This window comes from Zalophus californianus, chromosome 4, assembly GCF_009762305.2.
Source record: "Zalophus californianus isolate mZalCal1 chromosome 4, mZalCal1.pri.v2, whole genome shotgun sequence".
NCBI classification, from domain to species: Eukaryota; Metazoa; Chordata; class Mammalia; order Carnivora; family Otariidae; genus Zalophus; species Zalophus californianus.
Window position 1 is genome coordinate 22227487 of NC_045598.1, and position 26232 is coordinate 22253718.

Here is a 26232-nt window from a genome sequence, read left to right on the forward strand (position 1 = left end):
GACTTTTACAAGTTGATTTTAAATTTCATATGGAAATGCAAAAGACCTAGAATAGCCAAAACAACTGTGAAAAAGAAGACTATATTTGGAGGATTAGCACTAATTTCAAGACTAATGAAGTGAAAGTAATCAAAACAGTATGGTATTGGCATAAATATTGGCAAAAAGATCAATGGAAAAAAAAGCATTCAGAAATAGACCTGCAGATGTGTGGACAACTGATTTTTGACAGAGGTCCGTAGGATAGACAGTAGAGAAATAGTTATTTCAACAAACGATGCTGGCATAATTGGAGGTCCATATGCAAAAAAGCGAGCTTCAACTCACACCTTGTACCACATAAAAACTTAAGTCAGAATGGGTCATAAATCAAATGTAAATCCTAAAATTACAAAATTTCTAGAAGAAAACAGTGGAAAAAATCTTTGTGACCTTGGGTGAAACACAGCTTGCTTAGATATGACACCAAAAATGTGGTCCATAAAAGCAAACATTGGTAGATTGGAGTTAATTAAAATTAGAAGTTGATGCTCTTTGGAAGATATTAAGAGAATAAAATACAAACCAGAGACGAGAGAAAATATTTACAAAGCATAGACCTGATGAAAGAGCTATATCTAGAGTATGCAAAGAACTCTCCAAACAACTAACCAATAAAAGGCAGGGGAAAGATTTGAACACTTCAACAAGAAGATACATGAATGGAGGGGTGCCTGGGTGGCTCAGACGTTAAGCATCTGCCTTCGGCTCAGGTCATGATCCCAGGGTTCTGGGATCAAGCCCCATATCGGGCTCCCTGCTCAGCGGGAACCCTGCTTCTCCCTCTTCCACTCCCCCTGCTTGTGTTCCCTCTCTCGCTGTGTCTCTCTCTGTCAAATAAATAAATAATTTTTTTAAAAGAAGATACATGAATGGCAAACACATAAGCACATGGAAAGATGCTGAAAGTCATTAGTGATTAGGAGAGAACAGATTTAGAACCACAATGGAAGGTCCCTACAGACCTGGGGTATTAGAGTGGCTAAGGTTTAAAAGAGGGACCATATCAAGTTTTGTCCAGGCTGTGGAAGATTTGGAATGCTCACACATGGCTGGTAGGAATGTAAAATGGCACAACCAATTTGGAGGACAGTTGGATGATTTCACATAGAAAGTGAAACACCTGCCATCTGATCTAGCCCTTCCACTCCTAATTATTTACCCAAGGGGAACATGAACGCTTATAGCAGCTTTAACGATCATAGCCTCAACCTGGAAATAACCCAATGTCCATCAGCAGGTAAAGGGATGAACAAATTTGGCATATTCATATAATGAGATACTACTCAGCAATAAGAGAACTATTGCTACATGCAACCACATGGATGAACCTCACAATAATTATACTGATGCCAGACATAAAGGACCACATTGCTGTGTGATGCCATTTACATACAATTCTAGAAAATGCAAACTAATCGATACTGACAGAAAGCAGATCCATGGCTGTCTGGGAATGGAGATGGGGGAGAGCCAGGAAGGGCTGGAGAAGGGGATTATAAAGCAGCACGTGGACACTTTTGGGAGTGATGGATACATTCATTGTCTTTTCTTTTTTTTTAAATAATTAAAAAAATTGAGTGTAGTTGTTGCATCCCGTGTGGCCTGAAGGAAGGACTCTCCAACATTCAAAGCCATCCAGAGACAGAACGGGCTACTTGGAAAAGTGGTAGAGCTCCCCATCCTTGGAGGTGTGCAAACATGAGTTAGAGGGAGGTATCGTAGCCAAGTGCTCAGGGTTTGGCATCAGACAGACCTGGATTTGAGTTGCACCTTGAGTGTTTCAGGGTGAAGGACTTCCTTCTATGAGCCTCAATTTCCTCCTCTGTAGAATGGAGTCATAACACCATCCAATCCATTGAGTTATTAGACTTAACTGAAGCAACACATGTAAAGCACTAACATAGAGTCAGGTCCCAGCAGTTGGAAGCTAACATCATTATGTTTCATTTTTTACCAAGGGGATCTGTCTTCAGATGAGGTGTCGGGTGTTAACCTCCTTCCGATGCTCTGAGTCTTTGGAGCCAACGCCATCATTTATCTCTGATCCCTAGAGGCCTGCCCCTCCTTCTTGCTCTCCCCTGAGCCCTTTCTCTTCTTCCAGAAGTGGTCTCTGCTGATTCACAGTCCCCCACCTGGCCTTCTTCTTCCCCCTGAACTTGGGCATGGAGGTGACATTTCTCTCTTCCCGCTGTCCACACACGTGTGGGCATGATGGAAAACATTCCGCGGGGATCCTGGAGCCACAGATTCGCTGACGTGTTTACAGCCTTTGCAGAGCTGAGATCCCTCTCCGTCTCCCGCACAAGGCCGGCTGGCTGGCTGGCTGCTCTCTTGATCATCTTCCTTGGTCTCCAAAAGGAGCTTTGATTTCAGACAGGAAAAAAGAAAAGACTCCTAAAACCTTGTTCCTGGGCTCCCAGCAGAGTTATCATTTCTTGGTCTTTGTCAAAGGCCCCCCTCCGTGAGCGATTGGCCACTTAGCACTTGTTAATGGATCTAACTTCCACCGGCTTTAAGTGTTTTCTTGGAATTGATCTGCCTGTGAAAAGTATGCTTTGGAGACATGAAATAACCATGAGAGCCTTAAATGAATTACACTTTATCAAGGGGAGAAAAACAATGCACTTGAAACACGCACTACAAGGAAAACAAAGAACTGCCACGCATCAAGAAGGGGGAGGGGGAGGAGAGGGCCCAGGAGCCTGTGTGTGGCTGAACTCACAGCCTGCCACAAATGTTTGCATTTGCATTCAAGAGGGGAGTGTATGTCCTGGGTCGTTTTCTCTGCTGCGTAAGGCGGCATCTCCGGCTCCGGTCCCCAGCGGCTCTGCTCCCACAGGGAGAGCGGGGTGTCGGAGTCACTCCCCCCACCCCCCGGGGGTGCCGGCTCTGCTCCCACAGGGAGAGCGGTGTCGGAGTCACTCCCCCTCCCCGCCCCCCCCCCCCCCGGGGGTGCCGGCTCTGCCTGGGGAGGGGAGGTGGGGAGGGGTCCTGCTCTTTCCTCAGTCCCCTCCCTCATCTGCTGGGGAATGACCTCTGGAGACACTGGGCAAACGGGGTGCAGGGACCCCAATCCTCCAGGAATGGGGGCCTGCGGAGACATCTCACCAGAGAGGGGAGCATTGAGATCAGCCCCCCTGCCACCCCCTCCCCAACAAAGGCCCGAGGCGGGGGGGCTCTGTTCCCGTAGGTGCTCGGGTGGCAGGTGTCTGCCGAGGCCCAGCCTGGGCCCGACTCTGTGTCTGGGCTGGAGATGCGGGCCCGACGAGCCCCGGTGCCCACCCCCAGTCGGCACGCGGTGGGGTCACGGCAGCCTCCAACCGGCACACGGGCACCTCCGTCCCCTCACCCTGCTTTGTGTCCCCTTAGCGCGTGTCACCACCTGACTTTAGATACAGCTGAGTCTGTTAATGTCTGTCACCCCACTAAACGTCAGCTCCACGAGGATGGGGCTTTCTCTGTCCCTGTCAGAGCTGTGTCCCCGTGCCTGGAACAGCCCCTGGCACGTGGTGGGTGCCCTGTTTTGTGAATGCTGTTGGGTGCGCTCTAATGGAGGGAACAGGAGGCATGGAGAGCCACAGGGGTCCTCCGTGGGCAGCCTCCCTTGGTGGGGGTAGGAGTGTTGACAATACTGACTCCATCTTTGTCTGTCCCTCTTGTTCATGTTCCCTTGAGGACCTCTCTTGGGGCTACATGTTCCCGGCCCCTTAGAGATTAGTATATACACCTTACGTGTTCCCGGCCCCTTAGAGGTTAGTATATACACCTTACGTGTTCCCGGCCCCTTAGAGGTTAGTATATACACCTTAGAAATGCCCCCGAGGCTGGGGGTGGGGGGAGGCTTGCTTTGGCTTCCCGTGAATCTGTTAGAACACCGTCTTTCCCCTTCCGGAAGCACAGGTGGTGTTGCAAGATCTAATTAAAGGTTAGCTGTCAACAAGGTGCGTGCAAGCCCTTTGATCTCACTACAGTGCCCTTCTGCATGTCCCCTCGCTCTATAAAATCTGCTGGTAAGGTCTGGATTTTGCGGAGAATTACGGCTGCGTCACGGAATGTCCTCCGCCAGATCCTCCCTGTCAGTAAATTATCCCGAATAAAACTCTGTGTCAACTGTATAGAGTCGTTGGCTTCATTTTCTGGTCTCAAAGTGCCTTCTCGGTTTGGGGGATACTTTGCTGTCCACCACCCCACTCTGGGGACATGGGCGGGGCACCCACGGCTCTGCAACAATCACTAAGAGCATCCGGGGCATGGAGCACCCAGGGCTCAGAACCAGCCAACTCTACCCTCCCAGGAGCGATGTCAGCGCAGCGCCCCCCAAAGACAGATGTGCCCTTGCACTGCGGCCAGCCCCAGGGATCTGCATGGTCCCCACCAGCCTCAGCCCCAGCCCCCCCACCGCAGGTGGAGAGTGGACTGGCTGGGGCTTCTCTGCTGCATTGTGGTCATTGGCCCTCTGCTCTCTGCACAGCGTGGGTTTACTGAACATCATCCAAGTAGACAATCAAGTGGGCAGATGAGACTTGGGACCCAGGCGAGAGGCAGGGGGTGGACTGAGGCTCATGTGGCTGAGGCTGGAGGACAGCCACAGAGAACCAACGTCCTCGATCTTGGAGCATCAGAACTGGATGGGCCTTCCTGACACAGCTCACTGGGTCTTGAGGCCCCAGCCTTGTTGGGCATCGGCCCAGGCAGGGAGGCGGGGGGTGGGGGCTGGGTAGCAAGAGTGCAGGCGGCCGCTCTGACATAGAGTCGGGTGGGCCAGCCCAGCAGCAAGGAAGGGGACACCTTCCCCATGGAAAGGGACAGCCAGAGGGAGGCACACAGGGAGGCACCAGGCTGGGGCTCCGGCAGGGGCCACAGGGCCAGGCAGGCAAGGCGGGTGGGCAGCCGTTGTGTGGTGAGGACTGGGTCCCCCGCCTCCTGCCAGAGAAGGGCAATTGGTTTCAGCTGGTGACCAGAGCCCCGGGCTCCCGCTGACAGGTTCGCTCCCAGCCTGGGCTGCAGAGTGGATTCCAGAGCCGGCCAGTGGCAGGGCACGAGCCCCTCCGGTACTTCCTGCGGTGGCCTGAGCCGGGACCAGAGAGGGAAGGAGACAGAGCCCCACTTACGGAGCGTCTCCTGGGAGCTGGTATGTTGGGTCCATGATCCCTTAATCTTCCTGACAGTCCCCAGGGAAAGCGGTGCAACTGCTGGTTTTCAGAGGGGAAGGCAGAGACTCAGGGAGGTGACCGGATGAACGAGCATCATGGAGGGCGGCAAAAGAGGGGGGCTGATGCTCCAGGGCTCCTGGGACTTGGATGCACCTGTCCTGAGGCCATGTGGGTGCAGCTGTAATCCTGGAGGGTGGGTTTCTAGCAAGCCCCTGGGTGATGCGGCTGCTGCTGGTCCACGGAGTGCTCGCTGAGGACCCAGGGTGATCAGAGCTCATCTTGCTCATGCGTTCATGTTACAAGTGTTTACTGAGGGCCTGCGGCGTGCTGGGCACAGGGACATGGCGGAGAGCAAGATGGGCTCGGCCCTGCTCACATGCTGGCTGGAAACAGACAGGGGCGGGCCAATGGACATGGGTTTTATTTTGCAGTTGGGGGGGTGGAAACTGAGGCCTACAGAGGGAAAAGGAGGTGTTTTTTCTCACTTTGAGGTGAGGAAGCTGGGATTCAGAGAGGTTAGCAAATTGCCTGAGTGACACAGACAGTAAGTGTCCAAGCAGGTTGCACACGCATCCCACTGTCCCCCCGGGGAACTGCCTGCAAGGAGCCTGAGGGGGCCCAGACTCTCACCTCACTGTCTGAACTCTTCTTCTCAAGGTGTGTGGGGTAGGGGTGGGGGATGGGGACTAGGCCACCTGGGACCTGTCTGCAGCCCGTCTTCAGGGTGTGTCCCTCAGGGCCAGGCCCGGGCAGTTCCCGCCCAGGACAGGGCACAGACTGGGCAGGAGGGAGATTCCACAGTGCAGTCCCAGGGGGTGTGGAGGGCCGGGCCTAGGAGAGCTGAGTCTCACAGCCAGGGCAGAGGGCATCAGCAGAGACCAGTGCCGAGTCAGGAGCAGGGCGTCTGGAAAGAGGCCCAGCAGCGCCCCTTGCTGGGTCTGGTGGTGCCGGGGCCAGGCTGGGGTGGTGGCCACACTGCCCACATCTCTCTGACAACCTGGAGCTGCTACTGGCTGAGTGCTGACTCATGTGGTGCCAACCTACTCCATTCCCCGCCGTCCGGCCCCAGAACCCTGGATTTACCCCTCCGCTCTGATGCCACGCTGCTTCCGCTCCCCACATAGCCCCAGGTCCGCGGGCACAGAGGGCAGCACATGTGGGTGGCTGTTCCGCCCTGGCAGAGGCTAATGGCACTTCAGTGCGGGGCCCGCCCTGGCCCCATCTGCAGCCTTCAATTATCAGAGGTAGGTCTTTTGTGTTCACCTCCTGGATTCTCTCCTTGAAGGTAATAATTAAAGCAGACACATCAAAGAAGGAACAGCCCCAGGGCTCAGGGGAGGAGGAGGAGAGAGGATGTGGTGTAGACCTGGGAGCAGGGATGCGGGAGGGGGGGGTGGGGCTGGGCCACCAGGACGGGAGGCACTACAAATAGAGGCTTCTCTGTGGGCTCAAGAGGCCCTCGCCCCTGCCGCAGAGAGAAGGGGGCCCCAGTCTGTGCTTTCCTCTGAGAGGTGTTGTGGGGAGGGAAGCGGGGAGCAGAGGAAGGAACCAAGGAGGAATCAGGCACACAAGGCTTCCTACTTCCCTGCTGTGTGACTTCAGGCAAGTTGCTTCCCTGCTCTGGGCCTCAGTTCCCTCATCTGCAGATGGGGGTCAGTGATCTGATCAGATTCTACCTCCCAAGGTGGTTGAGGAGATGAGCCCTTGAAGCTGCACCAAAGGACACCCAGGAGCGGAGGGGAAGTGAGTGCAGTGGTCAGGGGCAGGGGGCTGGAATCGGCTCCAGGACTGGGGTTTAGATCTCCACTGTGACCCTGGACAAACTCCTTAACCTCCTTAACCTCCCAAAGTGTCAATCCCCTCAGCTGTAGAATGGGTTCATACTAGTCCGTTCCTTAGAGACTGGCGGTGAGGATTAGTGAGATGGTACACACATGGAGCCTGGCACACAGGAACCCCCAGCCCACAGTGGGTGGTGTCGCTGGTGCTCTCTGCCCGTGAACCTAAGGCACGTTCATGATCCTGGGCTCCTGTCGACCCTCACTCCATCCCCTCTGTCTGTAGGGTCTGGTCTGGCTCTGCTTTGGTTCCCCAAACAATGTGATGCCCGTTCTGGGGCATGGCCAAGGGATGGGAAGATGTGTGGTTGGTGCTTGGAGTTTGGACTACATTTACCCACAGAAGCACTGTTATTACGGGTAGTAGTAACAGCCATTAGGACTTTTGGATTGACTCACTCCTGTCTATACAAGACAATTTATAGTTGTCTTTAACAATTATGTTTTTAGTTCCCCCAAACTTTAGAAACACAGCATTCCTAAATTAGTGGAGAAGAAATGATTATCCATCATGCATCCCCCTGAGCGCTAGGCACAGGGTATGTTCTTTGCATGTGTTAATTTACTTTCTGCGGTGATCCAATGAGGCTGGTGGTGTCAGTCTTATTTAATTTTATTGCTTTTTTTCTTGCATATGTTTATTTTAGTTTTTAAATTCACCTTTTTTATTTGGGGGTCATTGTAGAGCCATATGAAGTTATAAGAAATAATACTGAGGTCTTTCCTTGCTCCTCCCCACTCGGTAGGACTATCAGCTCCGGGAATGATGTGAGAAACAATCAGATGAGCATGCTGAAGAGTGGACAGAGGGAGGCAAATGGGCTAGGGGTCCCAGAACTGGAAGAACAACACAGTGGCAGGGTATCTCAGACCTCCTGCCCATCGAATAAGGAGACCCAGACCCAGTTTCTCTATTACCCCCAACCCAGCAAAAGAAGGCAACCCGGCCTCCCCGGGATCTATCAGGAGCCCCACCCACACCACTAGGTGACACGGGAAAAGGGGGATCCTACCACCAACACCAGCTCAGGAAGTGTTTGTATCCTTGTGGGGGAATTTATTAACATTTAACTTTAACATTTTAATAAAAAAAAAGAATACAGACAGATCCCTTGTACCCTTTACCCAGTCTACCCCACCATGGTATTATTTTATAAAACTGTAGGACAATATCACAACCAGGGTATGGACGTTGCTACAAGCCAATCATATGATTCAGATTTCCTCAGTATTTACTTGTACTCATCCCTGCTGTATAGAAGAGCTACCAACTTGGGGGCAAAAAGGAGGAAAAATCATACAGATGTGTTTCATTGGGGACCTCATTTCACCTCCCCCCCCCCCTTTGAAGTCCTGTCTTTGCTTGAGCGTTGTCTTCCTCCTAGAGCAGTTGTGCTGACTTTGTCTGTGGCTCCTCCCTTTCCCACTCCGGGCGTGTGTGGGGGGGGCGAGGTTGCACCCTAGCTCAGGGCCATGGGACCAAGCCTTAACCAGTCTGTAAAATGGAGTTCTGTAGCCATACTGGTTAGCACAGGGAGAACATAGGACCCAGTGGAGCCAGTGAGACGCAATGGGGCTTTTATTGGGGTGTCTGAGAAAGAGACTCTTGCTCTTTGCCACTGGATTTGACCTTGGAAGTTCAGAGTCTGTAGCTCTTGCCGCCATTTTAGGTGTAGCTTGAGAAGGAAGACAATGTGTGAAGGAGGGACGGAGAGGAGGCAGGTCTTGGTGGCATTGCTGGAGGCCCCTTCAAGCTGTTTCTGAAATCAGCCCCAGCCCTGAAAGTTTCCATGACGTGGATCAATGATTCTCCTTTGGTTAAGCCAGTTTGGGTTGAGTTTTCTGACACGTTCAACAGAGAAGACCCCTAACTGGTTCACAGACCCACACAAAGGAACTCGCATGGAAAGATGGCTTAGTGGAAGGATGCAGGGGCCCCCTCAGACCCCAACTGAAGACAGAAGAGCTGGTGTTCTGGGACCTGGGGTCTTCCTGTCTCTGTCTGTGTCTCTGACCGGATCTACACTATGACTTGTCTCTAGTTCCCTCTGTCCATCTTCTTCCTCCTCCCTGTGATGGCTGGCTCCTCTGCTCACTTGTACCCCACCACGGCTGTGCCAAAATGGTGACCTCTAGCCCCGAGCTACGTGCTCTGCCAGCTAGATCCCACAGCTTATAGCCCGTCTCTCCGTTCCAAACAGATTCCAAGGAGAGAAAACATGAGAAAACGTCCCGTGTGGACCAGGGGGTCCACCTCAATACTGTTAATAGACTGCGGGATGGTGGCGGAGGTGGGGCGGTGGGTCGGGGAGGAACTTATCAGGAGGTAGAGCTGAGCAGGGAGGGAAGGACCCAGAGAAAATAGTCTACATTTCTAAAAAGATGGGAGTTAGAGTCCTTATTTTTCCAATAAGGAAATTGAAGCTTCAAAATGTGCAGTGAGTTGCTAAAGATCATGCAGCCAGTAAGCTGCAGAATCACGATCTATCCCATGGGTTCAGCTGGATTCCAAACTCCAACCCTGGACCCCTCTTGCTTTCCTGTCTCTTGCTCCCATCTGTGCCTCTCACCTGCCACTTCCTGTCGGGCCAAATGGAGCAGGGAATGGGGAGAGAATAACTTCCCTGAGGGAAGAGATAACAGGGCAGCTCCTGGGGCTGGCAAGGGGGAGACTCGTCTTGGCCCCACAGTACCTGGGGTGTTTGCAGATTCCACAATTCCTGCACCTGAAGCCAGGCCTGCCCCAGCTTCCCTTCCAGAGCAGGCCCGGGGAAGTCAGAGCACTTGGATCTCCTGCTCAGTTGTTCATGCAAGGAAGTTTAATTAAAATTTCATCATGGTCGTTGTGTTTTACCCAAATAGCTAAATGATGGCCTTGCATTTTTGCCCGAGTCCAGCACCCACCGCTGAGATCTTCGTCTGAAGCCCCCCAACCTCCACAAACCAGTGTGGATCACAGTGAAATCCGTGGTGGACACAAAGTCCAGGGCAGGGTGGCCTCCTGCAGACACAGCGCGGTGACCGGTAGTCACATGAGGCTTCTCGGGATCGGGGCTGGCCTCTCACACTTGACTACGCAGTCCCGACCTCTGGTGCCAGAGATGATCTCTGACATTCACTGACCGGATCAACGGGGCGATTCCAGGTGAACAACAGGCAGGAAGAGTTTAGGGAGGGGACAGCTGCAGGGAGTGGTGCCTGGAGGTTACCGAAAACACATCCCCGAAGATAGGGCAGTGGGGAGTGGGGATGGGTGTGGGTCCCCTTCAGGGTTCCCTAGAGTCAGGTGGGTGACCTTGGGGCGGTGACTTCACCTCTCAGATCCCCAGTTTCTCTGCCTGGAAGGCAGAGCTGGTGAGCCCCCCCGCCCCCCCATCACAGGGGCCGCCAGGGTCCCAGGGGAGGGGAAGCTCTCTGCAGGGCAGGCACACAGTAGGTGCTCAGGGAGGAAGCGGCTGCGCCTTGAGCTGGGGGCGCAGATGACATGCTGAGCTGCGTGGGGGGTGATGTGGGGTCCGGCTTCCAGCCCTCACTGTCCCATCGCCACTGTGTGAGGGGGCTCTGGGCACCACGGGGCTGCAGGAGGGTGGGTCCACACGGGGGTGCACCTGGCGTGGAGCAGCGGGATCTGGACGAGGCTCTCCCCCCAGGTAGGGAGGAGGGCCCAGCCCCATGGGATCGGTAACAAGACTTGGCATTTAGAGAGATGGGGGCAGGGCAGGTGACAGCGGGCCAGAAGGCTCGTCCAGGCCTTCCAGCAGCAAGACGGACAGAGCAGGGGTGTCCCACCGCGGGGGCTGGGAGGGGGGAGATCCTGACTCGGGGCCAGGAAGGGCATCCACGAGATCTGAGAAAAGGAGCAGCTCCCGAGCTCACACCTCTGCTCCCGCGTGGGGACCAGCCCAGCTGCCACTGCAGTGTGCCTCCGTTTCCCCTCTGCGTCCACAGCGGCAGGGCCCGCGGATGGAAGAGCTGAGAGAATCTGGAGCACAACGGGGGTGCCCAGTGTAATGCAGACTCAGGGAGACAGCGAGGATTCTCTGGGAGGGCTGCTTAGACTTGACTCTCTCCAGAATCCCAAAGGGAAGGAGAAAGTGCTGGGGGTACCGGGGAGGAAACTGGTCTAATCCTGGGGGATACCTTGATGGGGTAGAAGGAGCAACTGGATCAGAATGGGGATATCTGGTTCTGGACCCAGCTCAGTCTCCAGACCACTGTGTGACCCGGGGCAAGTCCCTCAGCCTCTCTGGGCTTAGTCTGCACATTCGCAGAACAAGGTCATTTCTAAGACGGCTCCCACATTGAGTGGGAGACTTTTGGGGTTCTGTGCGGTTGCCCTCTCTGCCCCCAGCTTTAAATCTGACCGGTGGCCTCCTGGCTCACACCTGCCTCTGCCAGGGGAAGGCAAGAGAACCCCCAGGGAGCCACAGGGCTGACACAGCGGCCTTCACGGTCACCGCGTGAGGCCAGGCCAGGCGGGGACAGGGCTGCTCGGTTCATTAGAGTCTGGGGGGGGGGGTCACGCGCCCTCGCCCTTGGAGATGCCATTACGGGGTGGTTTCGGCAGCTTCCTCTGTGGGAAGGAGGAGAATGGAGAGAAAGGACAGCGGGAGATGAATCTGACTCACACCCAGGGGGAGAAGCTGAGGCAGCAAAGTTTTGTGCTGGTCTCAGCGTGGAGACTTAGGAGTCTGCTGGAGGGGAGGCAACCATTAGGCTCTTTCATGTCCTGCGACGGGAACCTCAGTGCCACCTGACTGGAGCTCAGAAGGGACTTGCTGGCTTTATGTCACTGAAAAGTGCAGGGATGGGTGGAGGGGCCTTTAGTGAGACCTTGCTGCGGTGGCTCAGGTGATGCCTCCAGAACCTTCTGCGTGGTTTTGTAGCATCTCTCCTATTGCCAGGCTGCGCTGAGGCACCCTTCTTGGGGACCAGATGGTTTTCCATTCAGACTGGAGTCCAACAGAGAAGGGAAAGTTTCCCCAACACCTGATCCAAAGTCTTGAACTGACTCCCATTGGCTCCAGGGGCCACGCCCTGACCCCTGAACCAGCCTGGAAGGTCAGCAAGTGGGAATGGGGTGATTGGCTTAATCCAATCGGGGGCAAGGTTGACCCAGCCTGAGCCTGGGATGGGCTGAAAGTAGGGGAGGGTGGAATTGTGGGCACAGTTTTCCTGGTGAAAGAGTGCCAGGGTACTGGATGGTGTTGCTCACAGATACCCTCCACTGGGCTTAGGGTAGAGGACAAGAAAAGCAAATGTATGGAAAGAAATCAAGAGGAATGGGGGAGAAAAGCCTAATATCCACAGTGCAGAGCTGGTCTTATTTCATCATCCCCATAATCTGATGAAAGTACAGCTGTTATTGACCTGGATCTAGAATCCTATATTTTAATGTTGGAAGGATCTTCAAAAAGTACCTGGTCAGACATCGTCATGTTCATAGATAAGGCAACAGAGACCCAGAGAGGTTAAGGGACTGTCTCAAGATCACACAGCTCATTAGTAGAAGACCTAGGTCTTCCCAGAGAGAGCTCGTCTGGTGTCTGTCTGTCTGCTCAGAGCCCTGCTGCATCACAGAGAACTCTCTGCAAGGCAAGGCTCGCTCTCACTCAAATTGGGCAGGGCAGCCTGCATGGGTCAGAGCCGCCTCTGCCTTGGGTGAGTAGGAGGAGGGGTCCCTCATCACTTCTTGCCCCTTCCACCCCCTCCCCTACATGGGCAGATCTCAGTAGATGCATCCCACTGGGCCCTGCTGGAGACCTCTCCCTGGGGATACTGGGGTTCTTCACACTCCCGACTGATAGCTGACCCCCACCTCTGCCACCTGGCCCTGCCTCGTGGCTGGTCTGAAAGCAGCAAAGTTAATCCAAGAGTATGAGAGATGATGAGGCCATTCGTGAACATCCAGCCCAAACCCTGCATGTTACAGGGGAGGACACTGAGGCCCAGGAGAGGAGGAGCATTCCAAGGCAGGCGGAGCGATGCAGTGGAAGGGCTCCCGGCTCCCAGTGGAATGCTCTCCCACCACACCCCTGGCCTCGCTGCCTGCACCAGCCCTGAGCTGTGGGCCTCGTGGCGGGGACCCCGCCTCGTCCTGGTCCTGCCGGTGGGATGTTCCCCGGGGTCACCTTAGCGGATGAGGTTGAAGCAGCAGCTGTCAAAATTCAAAATGCACATACCCTTTGTCCCAGCAAGTTCACTTCTGGGAGTCGGTCATTCTGAAATACTCGAGTACAAACTATGTAAGGATCTTCACTACAATGTTATTTGTAATAACAAAGATTGGAGAAATGGAACTGTCCAGCAGGAGGAGGTGGGTTACCTAAACTATGGCACATCCATACTACTGAAAATGAAACAGCCATTAAAATGATTGCATTTGGCCTCCATGCTCTGATTTTGGAGACTGTGGTATGTTTTTGGATAAAGAAAGTAGGTTGCTGAAAAATACGAACGGAATGCTAATGATTTTAAGAATCTTGGTTTGTACACAGATAACTATCTGGAGGGATGTGTGCCTGTATTGGGAAACCCTCAGGGAAGTTTCTCCCGTGTTGAGACCCTCTGAGCACCTGGGCTCTCCATCCCTGCCCACAGCCGTTTTGCCGAGATCCCTGCCCTGTCGCCTACATCATCAGTGTTCCCGCCTCCTCTGGGTCATTCCCGTTGGTGTGCAAACACAGCATTAACTCGGCAATCCCCCCAAATAAAAACGAGTCAACCTCACAGCTCTCCGCTCCCCTTGCTTCCCTGCACAGTACAGCAAGAACCACCAAGTCCCCTCCTTCCCTTTACTCTTCACTCCACTTGAACTGGATTTCAGTCCCTTGCTCTCCACCGCACCTGTTCTTGTCAAGGTCACCAGTCACCGATGCATTGATAAACCCAACAGTCAACTTTTGGTGGCATTGACCGAATAGTATTCAGCACAGCTGCTCACTCCCCTCAGAAACCCTCCCTTCTCTCTGCTCCTGGGATGCCCCCTTCCCTGGTTCTCCCCCTACCTCCTTAGCTGCTCCTTGTCTGTCTCCTTTGCTGGTTCTTTTCTGGCTCCTCAACTCACAAACCTTGTACTGTCCCTGGGCTCTGCCCTTGGTTCTCTCCTCCTTACCCTCCCTCCACCCCTTGGGGACCTCACCGGACTTGTGCGTGGCCTTGAAGTGCCATTCATAGGCTGATGTTCCCAAATGTAGACCTCAGCCTGGACATCTCTCTGAGCCCCAGGCTTGTACATCCAACCACCTGTTCCTCTCTCCCCTCCCTTTCTTTCTACAAAAATCATCTATTACATCTATAATTTACACATGGGTGTGAACCAGCCTTACAAGCAAAGACTATGTACAATAGAAAGCAATTCTACACATTACAGAATGACTTGCCCAAAGCCTTTCTTGAAATGCTGCACTCTCCAGGGACCTACAGAAAATGATTTTTATTTATAAACCCATTACTTCCATGCTCCAATGCAACCCTTAAAAACAAGCTCAATTTCTGCCTCCAGTTTTGTCCAACTCCACCAGGATCTTCCCAAGGTCCTCCAAAGAGCTGGACACTGCGCTCAGCACTGTTGGGGAATGAAACTGAGTCAGATCCATGTTGTGAGGGAAATGCACTGTCGACTCACAGAGGAGGCTTTTTAGAACTTCACCTGGGGAGCGTTAGCCAGATCCTGAGCATCATAAGCGCATTGAAGCAGCGGCCCAGAATGATGGAGTGCCCCTGGTCTCCGACAAAGACTCGGTCCTTGCCCACTCTAGCCAAGTTCCTCTGAGCCCTCTTCTCGATTAGGCCTCACCCTCGGCCTATAAAGACTTGAACAAATGCTAACATATCTTCTAAGAGCCCAACGCTTCCCATTTTTCACTTCCCCGACTCTGCTGTAGCCCTGGCCACCTCCCACACCCCCATTCTCCCTTTGACACACCCTGTCACCTCTGCCCAGATCTGAGGGGTGCTCGGCTTTCCCCACTGACGGTAGTCACTGAGTAAATTCTGGTTTCTCTGACGTAACGAATATCCAGCTGCGTTTCTCTCGGACATCGCTCAGGTTGGTGAGGCAGCCAGAAGGGACTTGACAAGAGGCGGAATGGTGGCTGAGGGCTGGGAGGGGGGACAGCTGCTCTGCCCCCTTCCACCATCACTGGGCATTTTCCACAAGAGTGGAGCTTCTTGAAAAACACTGGATAACACCTTGACATGATGATCTGTGAAGCTGCTCTAAAAAGGCGTTAATGAAAACAAGTCCCAGGTACAACCAGAGGAGGCTGGTGAGGAGCGAGCAATGCCTTTCTAGAGCTCTCAGGAGCCTACCAGACATGCTCCCTGCCTTTATTCCACCCTTAAGTTGTCCTCCTTATTTTAGAACCTGCTTATACCTCTGCTGTTTGGGGGTTGTGAATTCCTGGAGCAGTGTTGCAATGAGAGCTTTCTTTTCCTTTATTTATTTTCCTGAGCACCAAGTGCAGCTGAGACGGATGGTGGTGAGGCCATCAAGAATGGTCTGCCATGGAGGAGGGGACTGCATGTACAAAGGCCCTGTCGTGGGATGAGCTCAACATCATCAAGAAGCATTGATTGATAACATCACTCAAATCACACACATCCTACCAGTGAGGCCAGAGCCCAGTGGAGAAAGAGAGGGAGACAGAGGGAGAGAGAGGATTGTGCTGTGAGTTGACTAAGGGAGATGGACCTTATAAGGCTTTAGAGACCAAAGAGATGTATTTCGACTCAGGGGAAACATGATGCCATGGAAGAATCCTTGACTGGAGGGACGCCATGATAACAACTCCCTTCCCAACATCACAATGGCTGGCGGATGGGGAATGTGTTGGGGTGGGGTGTTGGAGGTGAGGGGGAGGGAGGTGTCAAGGTGGCCCCTAGGTTTCTTACTCTAGGAACTGGATGAGTGAATGGAGGTGATGACAACAGAGCTCCAGCTAAGGAGGGAAGACTGGGAGCCCGAACTTTGAGAAATTACATTTGAGGAGCTTTTGAGATGTGTAATTGTGTATGATGAGGAAACCCATCCATTTACCATCCCATAGTTTTGCCTTTTCCGGAATGTCATATCAACGCAGAGTACATAGCCTTTTCAAACTTCTTTCATTAACAATACATATTTAAAATCCACTCATATTTTTTTGTGGCCTGATGACCCATTTGTTTTTAACACTGCATAATGTCTCATTATCTGGGATGTATCCCAGTCTGTTTCTCTGCTCATCTATTGAAGGGCATTTGGTTGCTTACAGTTTGGGGCAATTGTGAATAAAGTTGCTATAAATATTTGTATGAATTTTTGTGTGTGTGTGGTTATAGTATAATGTAGTATAATATATAGTATAGTATAAATAGCTAGGGGTGTGCCTATTGGATCACACGGTAAGACTATGTTTAGTTTTGTGAAAAACTGCCAAGCTGCTTTCTAAAGAGGTGGTACCATTTTGCATTCCCACCAGCAATGAGAGAGAGTTCCTATTACTCTATATCCTTGCCAGCAATTGGCATTATTAATTTTTAAAAAAATTTTTAGCTTTTCTAATAGGTATGCAGTATTATCTCCTTGTTGTTTTAATTTGCAATTCCCCGATGACAAATGATGTCGAACATCTTTTCCTATGCCCACTTGACACCTGTATATCTTCTTTGGTGGAGTATCTGTTCAGATCTTTGGCTCATTTTTTTAACTGGGCTGTTTGTTTTTTTATTGTTGAGTTTTCAGAGTTCCTTGTGTATTTTGGTTACAAATCCTTTACCAGCTATGAGTTTTGCAAATATTTTCTCCCAATGTCTGCCTCATATTTTCACTATTTATTTATTTATTTGTTTATTTATATTTTTTTAAAAAATTATTTATTCATTTAAGACATAGAGAGAGAAGGAGAGACAGGGAGAGAGTACAAGCGGGGAGGAGAGGGAGAAGCAGACTCCCCTCTGAGCAGGGAGCTCGACATGGGGCTCGATCCCAGGACCCAGGAATCGTGACCTGAGCCGAAGGCAGATGCTTAACTGACTGAGCCACCCAGGTGCCCCTCATTTTTTTTAAAACAGTGTCTTCCTCGCAGCAAAATCTTTCAGTTTTAGTACATTTCAACTTGTCAATTGTTTTCCATGTAAGGTGATTTTGGTGTTGTATCTATAAACTTGTAGCCGAACCTAAGGTTACCTAATTTTTCTCCTGTGTTTTCTTCTAGAAATTTTATAGTTTTGCATTTTACAGGTAGGTTTATGACCAAGTTTGAGACAATTTTGTGAAAGATAAAAAGTCTGTGTCTGTTTTTTAGTTTAGTTTTATTTTTTTGCATATGGATGTCTAATTGTTCCAGCACCATTTGTTGAAAAGACTACACTTTATCCATTGATTTGTTTTGCTCCTTTGTAAAAAATCAGTCAGCTGTATTTATATGGGTCTATTTCTGGCCGCTCTGTTCTATTCCACCGATCTATGTGTCTAACTTTTGCTGTCTTATTTACTGTAGCTTTATTGTTAGTCCTGAAATAAGATAGCATGAGTCCTCCAAATTTGTTCTTTTTTTTTATTATTATAACCTTAAGTACTGTGACAGTTGTTTATTATAAAGGTGAACCCTGACCCTCACGATAGGCTTATTGGTAGGATTTCTGGTAGTGTGCCCGGGCACCAGGACCACCAAACTTTTTGGATTCGCAGTGCTGTGGAACAGCTACCAGTAAGGTCTGGTTGTTGTGGATGAGGATGTCTTTGATCTTCTTGGAAGACTCATCCACGTATTTCTGATAATAGCCACCAGGGCTTTGGTGATGGACTGGTGGATTGTGTAAATCTGAGCCTCGTGACCACCACCTTTCACTCGGACTCGGATATCCACCTCAGCAAATCGCTCCTTGCCTAGAAACGGAACAAGATCCTGTAGCCTGTATTGTAGCATGGCTCGATCATCTCCAGGGGCCGCCCACTGATCTCGATGAGGCCCTTGTCTGGTTTGCAGTGCTCCACTGCTATGGCCATCTTCTTGAATCTGAGGACCTGCACGGACTGTTGGTACTCCAGAGCTCCTCACCAGGCTGAGCCACAGCCAGAAAAATCTATTCTTCTTTTTCACTATTGTATTGGCTATTCTAGATCCTTTGCCCTTCCATGTGAATTTCAGAATCAGTTTGCCAATACCTGTGAACTAACTTACTGGGATTTTCATTGGTATTGCACTGAGTCTGTATATCAAGTCGGGAAAAATCGACATCTTAGCAGTATTGGGCCTTTTAATCCATGAACATGGACTATCTCCTTTGCTTAGATTTAAAAAATTCTTTTTTCATATTTTAAACTTTTCTGTACACAGATCCTATTTTGTTAGATTTTGTTAGATTTATACCTATTTTGTTAGATTTATACCTAAAGTACTTCATTTTTTTTTTTTTTTTGGTGCTGTTGTGAATGGTATAGAATAATTTTTTTCAAATTCTTTTTTTTTTAAAGATTTTTATTTATTTATTTGAGAGAGAGAGAATGAGAGATAGAGAGCACGAGAGGGAAGAGGGTCAGAGGGAGAAGCAGACTCCCTGCCGAGCAGGGAGCCCGATGCAGGACTCGATCCCGGGACTCCAGGATCATGACCTGAGCCGAAGGCAATCGCTCAACCAACTGAGCCACCCAGGCACACTTTTTTCAAATTCTGATTATTCATTCTTTGATGGTATATGGGAAAGCAAAAAACTTTTGTATATTGACCTTTATCCTATGGTCCTGCTATACTAATTAGTTCTAATAGCGTTTTGCAGAATTTTGGGGAGGGGTTTCTATAGAAAATCGTGTCATCAGTGAATAATATACTTTTTAGTTCTCTTTCTTGTCTCATTGCACTAGCTACAACTTCCAGTATGATGTTGAATAGGAGTAGTAAGAAGGGATTTTTTACCTTATTCTTGATCTTAGTCTCACCAGTAAGTATGATGTTAGCTGTAGGGTTTTTGGTAGATGTTCTTTATTGAGTTGAGGAAGTTTCCTCTAATACAAGTTTGTTAAGAGTTTTTCCTTTTCCTTCCTCCTTTCCTCCCTCCCTCCCTCCCTCCCCCCTCTTTCTTTCTTTCTTTCTTTCTTTCTTTCTTTCTTTCTTTCTTTCTTTCTTTCTTTCTTTCTTTCTTTCTTTCTTTCTTTCTTTCCTTTCTTTCTCTCTCTCTCTCTCTTTCTCTCTCTCTCTCTTTCTTTCTTCTTTCTTTCTTTCTCTCATGATGATGAATTGGTGTTAGATATTGTCAATTGCTTTTTCTGTATCAATTGATATGATCATATGCTTTTTCTTCTTTAGTTTTTTGATATAGTGGATTACACTGACTGAGTTTTTTTTTTAAGATTTTATTTATTTATTTGACAGAGAGAGACACAGCAAGAGAGGGAACACAAGCAGGGGGAGTGGGAGAGGGAGAAGCAGGCTTCCTGTGGAGCAGGGAGCCCGATGCGGGGCTCGATCCCAGGACCCTGGGATTGTGACCTGAGCCGAAGGCAGATGCTTAATGACTGAGCCACCCAGGCACCCCTACACTGACTGATTTTCAAATGTTGAACTATCCCAGCATACCTGGAATAAAGCCCACATGATTGTCCTTTATAATTCTTACTATACATTGTTAGATTTGATTTGATAATATTTTCTTGGTAATTTTTGCATCTATATTAAAAGAGATATTGGTCTGTAGTTTTCTTTTGTTATAGTGTCTTTATCTGCTTTAGGTATTAGGATAATATTGGCCTCATAGGATGAGTTAAGACATATTCCCTCCGCTTCTATTTTTTGGAAGAGATTGTGAAGAACTGGTACTATTTTTTCCTTAAACATTTGGTAGAATTCACCGGTAAAACCATCTGGGCTTGGTGTTTTCTTTTTGAGGGGGGAGATTTAAAAATAATTATTTATTAAATTTCTTTAATGGATATATGGCTATTCAGATTATTTGTCTTTCTGTGAGTTTTGGTAGTTTGCATCTTTCAAGAAATCTACCCATATCATATAAATCATCAAATTTGTGCACACAGAGTTATTCCCTTAGTATCTTTTTGATGTCAGTGGGCCCAATAGTGATGATCATTCTGATATTAGCAATTTGTATTTTCTTGCATTTTTTTCCTTGTTTAGCCTGACTAGAGAGGAGAAAAAAAGCTCCTTAAATGATAAAATGGTGAACTGCAAGGTCAGCTTTTACTAGTGTTTTGTAGGTTTTTTTTGTTCTTTGACACATGAAATATTTCGGGAACATAATAATTGCATAATGTGATGGATTATCATATTTCAAAATAACAGTTTTGAACGCTGTAATCTCTTGATCTTAAGAAGTTTAGAATTTTAACTTTCAGCAATTAACTGAACATCTACTATGTGCCAAGTACTGTAGTGAGCCCTCAGGTATAATAGTGAACAAAGTGGATATGGTCCCTGTCTTCATGGGGACTGGACTAACATGAATCAAATGATGTCTTAAATAAATGCAAAGTTGCTACTGTGGTAAGTTACATCAAAAAGAAAGATATAATACGGTCTATGATATTAATTCATAGAGGGATCTGGCCTGGCTCAGGGAAGGCTTTCCTATGGAAGAGGCAATTGAGCTGAGGTCTAAAGATTGAGCAGAACTAGGCAGGGAGGGGAATGTATTCCTGGTAGGGGTGCTAGCACAGACAGAGGCCTTTAGGTGGGAAGAACCTTGCTGCTTTGAAGTCCCAAAAGAAGGCCAGTGTGTTTAGGGTGGAAATAAGGCATGGGAGAGCAGAGGGGGTTGAAGGAAGAGAGGACCAGGGCCTGGCCATGCTGGAGTTCTGCCTCCATGCTAAGACTGGTGCAAATCACTAGGCTGCTCTCCATTCCATCTCTTTTCTCAGAAGGAAATGAGAGCTGGCAGAGAAAGAGAAGGGAGAGAACTGTGTTTGTTACTTATCGTCTTCCTCATTTAGCCATTTCTATGGGGTGTAGAGTTATGAGTAAGTTACTTTTTAAATATTTATTTATTTATTAGAGAGAGAGGGAGCATGAGGGGAAGGGGCAGAGTGAGAGGGAAAGAGAATTCCAAGCAGACGCCCTGCTGAGCGTGGAGCCCTAGGCCAGGCTCCATCTCACAACCTTGAGATCATGACCTGAGCTGAAACCAAGAGTCAGATGCTTAATCGACTGAGCCACCCCGGGGACCCTGAGTAAGTTATTTCTTAAGTAAATAGTTTTACTGAGGTATAATTCACAATAAAATTCAGCCATTTTAACAGTACAATTCACTGATTTTTGGTAAATTTACAGAGTTGAGCAGTTATCACTACAATCCCGTTTTAGAACATTTCTCTCACCCTAAAGCTCCCTTGTGTTTGCTTTGCAGTTAAGCCCCGCCTCTACCCTCCCCTCTTCCTGCAACACACTCATACAGTGTCCTAGGCATTCACTGGTCTGATTTCTGTTTCTATCGATTTGCCTTTTGTGGCTATTTCAAATAAAGAGAGCCCTACAGCATGTAGTCTTCTGCATCTGGCTTCTTAGCATAACAGATTTGAGGTTCATCCAAGTGTGGTGTGTATCAGTGGGTCTTCCTTTTCATGGCTGAGTAGTATTCCGTTGGATGGATAACCACATCCGTGTATCCATTCACCAGTGGATGGATGTTTGGGTTGTTTCCACATTTTGGCTATTGTAAATAATGCTGCTATGAATGTTTGTGCATGAATCATTTGGTGGATGTATGTTTTTTATTTCTCTTGGGGGGATTCCTGGGAATATGGACTTGCTGGTTCTTACGGTAAGTTTATGTTTAACTTTTCAAGAAACTGCTGGGCTGTTCTGACAAAGTGATTGTACCCACCATCTTACATTCCTATCAGCAACATAAGATATATATATATATATATATATATATATATATTTGTCTATTTATGAGATTCCCTGTTTCTCTGCATTCTTATGATTGTGTGTTTTTAAAAGATTGTAGACATTCAAGTGGGTGTGTATTGGGATCTCATTGTTGGTTTTAGTTTGCATTTAACCTAATGACTAATGTCATTAGTTGAACATTTGAGCATGTTATTATTACCTAATTAGACATTCATTTATTTTCTTTAGTGAAATGTCTACCCAAGTCTTGGCCCATTTTTTTTAATTGGGATGTTTGTCTTCTTATTAAATTATAAGTGTTGTTGACATACTCTGAGTATATGACCTTCACAGCATGCAGTTTACAAATGTTTCCTCCCAGTCTATGGATTGTTTTTACATTTTCTTAATGGTGTCCTTTGAAACAAAAGTTTTGAATTTTGATAAGGTAAAATTGCTGATTTTTTAAAAAAAATTTATTTTTATGGATCATGGTTTTGCAGGCTTTTTTTTTTTTTAATTTTAGAGCGAGAGAGAGAGCATGAGCAAGGGGAGAAGCAGAGGAGGAGGGAGAAGGATGGGGAAGGAATCTCAAGCAGACTCCGCACTGAGTGTGGAGCCTGATTCAAGGCTCAATCTCACAACCCTGAGATCATGACCTAAGTTGAAACTAAGAGTTGGACACTTAACCTACTGAGCCACCCAGGCGGCCCCTTTTGGTGGCATTTCTAAGAACTCTTTGCCTAATATAAGGTCATGAAGATTTATTCCTTTATTTTCTTCTGGAAGTTTTGTAGTGTTAGTTTTTACTTTTAAAACTTTGATTCATTTTGAGTTAATTTTTGTGTATGGTATTGAGGTGCACATTTGAGTTCACATGGCTAGCATCGTTTGTTGACAAGATTGTCCTTTCCTCATCGAATTGCCTTGGCACCTTTGTTGAAAATCAATTCCCCCTAAATTTAATGGCTTATTTTAGGACTCTGAGTTTCCTTCCATTGACCTAGATGCCCGTCTTCACCTCAATGCCACACTACCTTGGTTACCATGGCTTCACAGTATGTTTTAAAATTGGGTAGGGTAAGTCCTCCAACTTTGTTCTTTTTCAAAATTGGTGTATTCTTGGCCCTTTGAATTTCCATATGAATTTTGGGGTCAGTTTGTCAATTTCTGTAAAAAAAACCTTGTTGAGGTTTTGATAGGGATTGCATTTAATCTGTGGATCAGTCTGGGGAGAATTGCCAAGTCGACAACATGGAGTCTTCTGGCCCTTGAACATGAAATGTCTCACTGTTTATTTAGATCTTCAGCAATGTTTTCAGTGTACAAATCTTACCCTTCACGTGTTAAATTTATTCCTGAGTATTTTCTTATTAAAGATGCTATTGTCAATGGCCATTTGTTTATAGTTTATTGTCCCCATCATGGCTGTTACCTCCTTCTCTCGGTGTCTTTTTCCTGGAAATGGCTTCATTCTGAGGCCGTGCAGAGCCAGGAAATCAGGAGGACCTCACTGTGGCATGTTTTGTCCTGAGCTGGCCTTAGGAAGACCGAGTTTTCCTAAGACCTAGACACCAGCTGGTTGCCGCTCAGAGTACAGTTAACCCTGCTGCACGTACAGTCAGCGCCAGATAAATGACAGGGCTGTCTGGTCAGACAAGAGGACACAGAATGCTGGGATCCATGGGAAGTGATGCCTGGGTATCCAGATGGGCAGTGACATCACAGAGGTCCTTAGGATGCAGCAGGCCCCAGACGCAGGCCAGAGGCTCAGGGATGGAACTGTGAGCAGAGCTGCAGGCTGGGGACGGGTGTCCCGGGCAGGGTGGGGTTGGTTGCCCAACAGGGCAGCCGCTGAGGCACAGGCAGCTCCGGGCAGTGGGAGGAGGACGTCGTTCCCAAACCACCATTCACCCACGTGCATCGAGTGCCCACCACGGGGCAGGTGCTGAGCTTCCTGCCAAGCCTGGGGCCAGGCCTGAGATGCTCAGCTTCTCTGGGGCAAAGTCATGAGCCCGCAGCCCAGGCTGGGGGGCAGTGGTCTCAGGGCAAGGGGATGAGGCAGTCAGAGGGATGACCTGAGAGGAGCTCAGGTGGAGCTCCAAACCTGTCAGAACAACCGATGATAGTAAGCAACTATTGAGTGTCTACTGGATACTCTGCACAGTGGTATGCTTTATCTCACTTCACTCCATAAGGAAGGAACTGTTATCACCTTTATTTTACGGATGAAGAAACAGGCTCCAAGAGCTGAGGGAACTACCTGAAGTCTCCCAGCTCAGAGGAAGCAGCATTAACGTTCACGGTTGGTCTGGCTCCAGGGTTAGAGTTTTCAGCCATGACCCTGTGCTTCTTTGTTGAGTAGGGCCCCTGGACAAGGGCGAAGAGGGGCCCTGAGGGGCAGTGAAGGACAGGGACAAACCGGAGGGAGGGCCTTCAGCGGGAGCCCACACCTTCCCATGGCAGGAATCCTGCCTCCTTCCCTGGGCAGCTGCCTCCTCGCCCAGCGGCCAGGCCGGGTGGCTGTGTCCACGGGTCACGTTCGAGTCACCATAGCAATAGTGAGGCCTCATCAGCCATGGACTATCAAGGGCTTGAGAATGCTTCAGTGCCAGGTCAAGGGCACAGATGCTTTCCTAGCTGCTGAATGAATGAATGAATGAATGAGCACTTTATTTCTTTAAACATTTATGAGGCATCTTATCCTCATTTTATCGCTGAGGAAGCTGATGCTCAGAGAGGTGAAGCCACTTGCTTAGAGTCACATAGTGGATCAAAAGCAGAGCTGGGACTTAAACCCACATGCAGGAAGCAGTGCTGTGGGTGTCGGTGGTGGGGACAGGGAGAAGGACCCTGGCACTGGGCTCCCCAGCCTCATCTCTCACCTCTGGCTCCACCCCTTAAACACACCTCTCGTCCTCCAGCCATCCTGAGCTGGGTGCTCTTCCTCGAACAGCCCAAGTGCTTCCGAGCCGCTGGGCCTTTGCACATGCTGTTCCCCCTGCCTGAAGTGCCCTTCCCACCATGACCTCCTGACAAACGCCTCCTCCCCCCTCTCAGGTCAATGTCAGCTCTTCTGGGAAGCTTGCCTGCCCTCTGCAGGCAATGCAGACAAGCCCTGCACGTCCCCGGGTCCCAGCCGCTGCTCCCCACTGTGCCAGACTCGCCCGTGCCTGCATGTCTCTGCGTGCCCCTCATGTCCCTCGCCTGCCAGTCTCAGCGCTCCGGGGGGACTGGGCCACAGCTTCCTGAGTGCTAAATAAATGCTCCCGGTGCCTGAATGAGTGAGTGTGTAAGTGCAGGTGGGGGGCCGGGGGAAGCGGAGGGGCTGCTTCAGCGTCTCCCCGTCCTCTTGAAATGTTAACACCATGGCCCCCAACCCTGCTGTGCCACAAACGGGGTTTTTGGGACTGGAAATAGCAGGAAGATGTCTTCCGGTCCATCCCCCTGCCTCTAGGCAGGAAAAGAGTCTTTCTTATTTTATAGATGAATCAGAGAGGTCATCCTCTCTGTTCAAAGTCACACGGTCAACACCTGCCAAGAACCCCGATTTCCAGCACAACAGCCACCACCAGCCACAGTAACAGGAGCAGCCTGGCAGCGACACGCCTCGTGTGCCCAGCATGTGCCCATCGGTGGGCTGTGGGCGTCCCGAGTCCCATCTAGTTCAACGCTCACTGTAGACTGATGAGGTGTGGACTCCTAACTTCATTTTATTTCCATTTCGTTGTGCTTCATTTTCTCCTTTCAAAAGCAACATATATTCATTTTAAAATTTCAAACAACAGAGACAATGAGAGCCCCCATCATCCATGCTGATTCCCATTTTACAGATGAGGAGACTGAGGCTCGTGGTACTTCTACACACCACAGCCTTTTCCCCTATGATCGTGCAGCTGGGCTCTCTGTTTGCCTGATGTGACACCAGCAGCTCAGTGAATCCTGGGGGAAAGCAAGGCCCCGGGCAGGTTTCGGGCAGCTGGAAACAACGGGCTCACTTGTGGATATTTTCCTCAGGCTGGCACCAGCAAACCCATATTCAGTTGGACCACACGCGATGGCCCCCGCCTCCCCACTCAGGGATGGCAGAGAAGAGCAATAATCTTGACAAAATCTAAATAGCATTGTCTTGAGTTAACTGGAGGGAAGATTTTATACAGGGGCTCCCAAGGAGTCCATAAATCTGTGGCTGATGAATTACCTGGGCAGGTGCCTCTGCCACCGGCATCCCGACTGAGGACCAGAGTGGGATAATTACTTCCCTGGCGCTGGTTATCTGGAGCAAGCTGGTCCATTTTTCTCTTTTATTGCCGTTACATTTCAGGAAAGTGTCCGCTGAAGTCCCCCATCCCACCCTCCTTTTCTAAATGTTGG

At 49.4% G+C, this 26232-nt stretch overlaps 1 pseudogene; it reads right to left on the reverse strand.

The window, feature by feature from the left end:
- Positions 1–17644: 17644 nt before the first annotated feature.
- LOC113926937 lies at positions 17645–26086 on the reverse strand (annotated as a pseudogene).
- Positions 26087–26232: the final 146 nt, after the last annotated feature.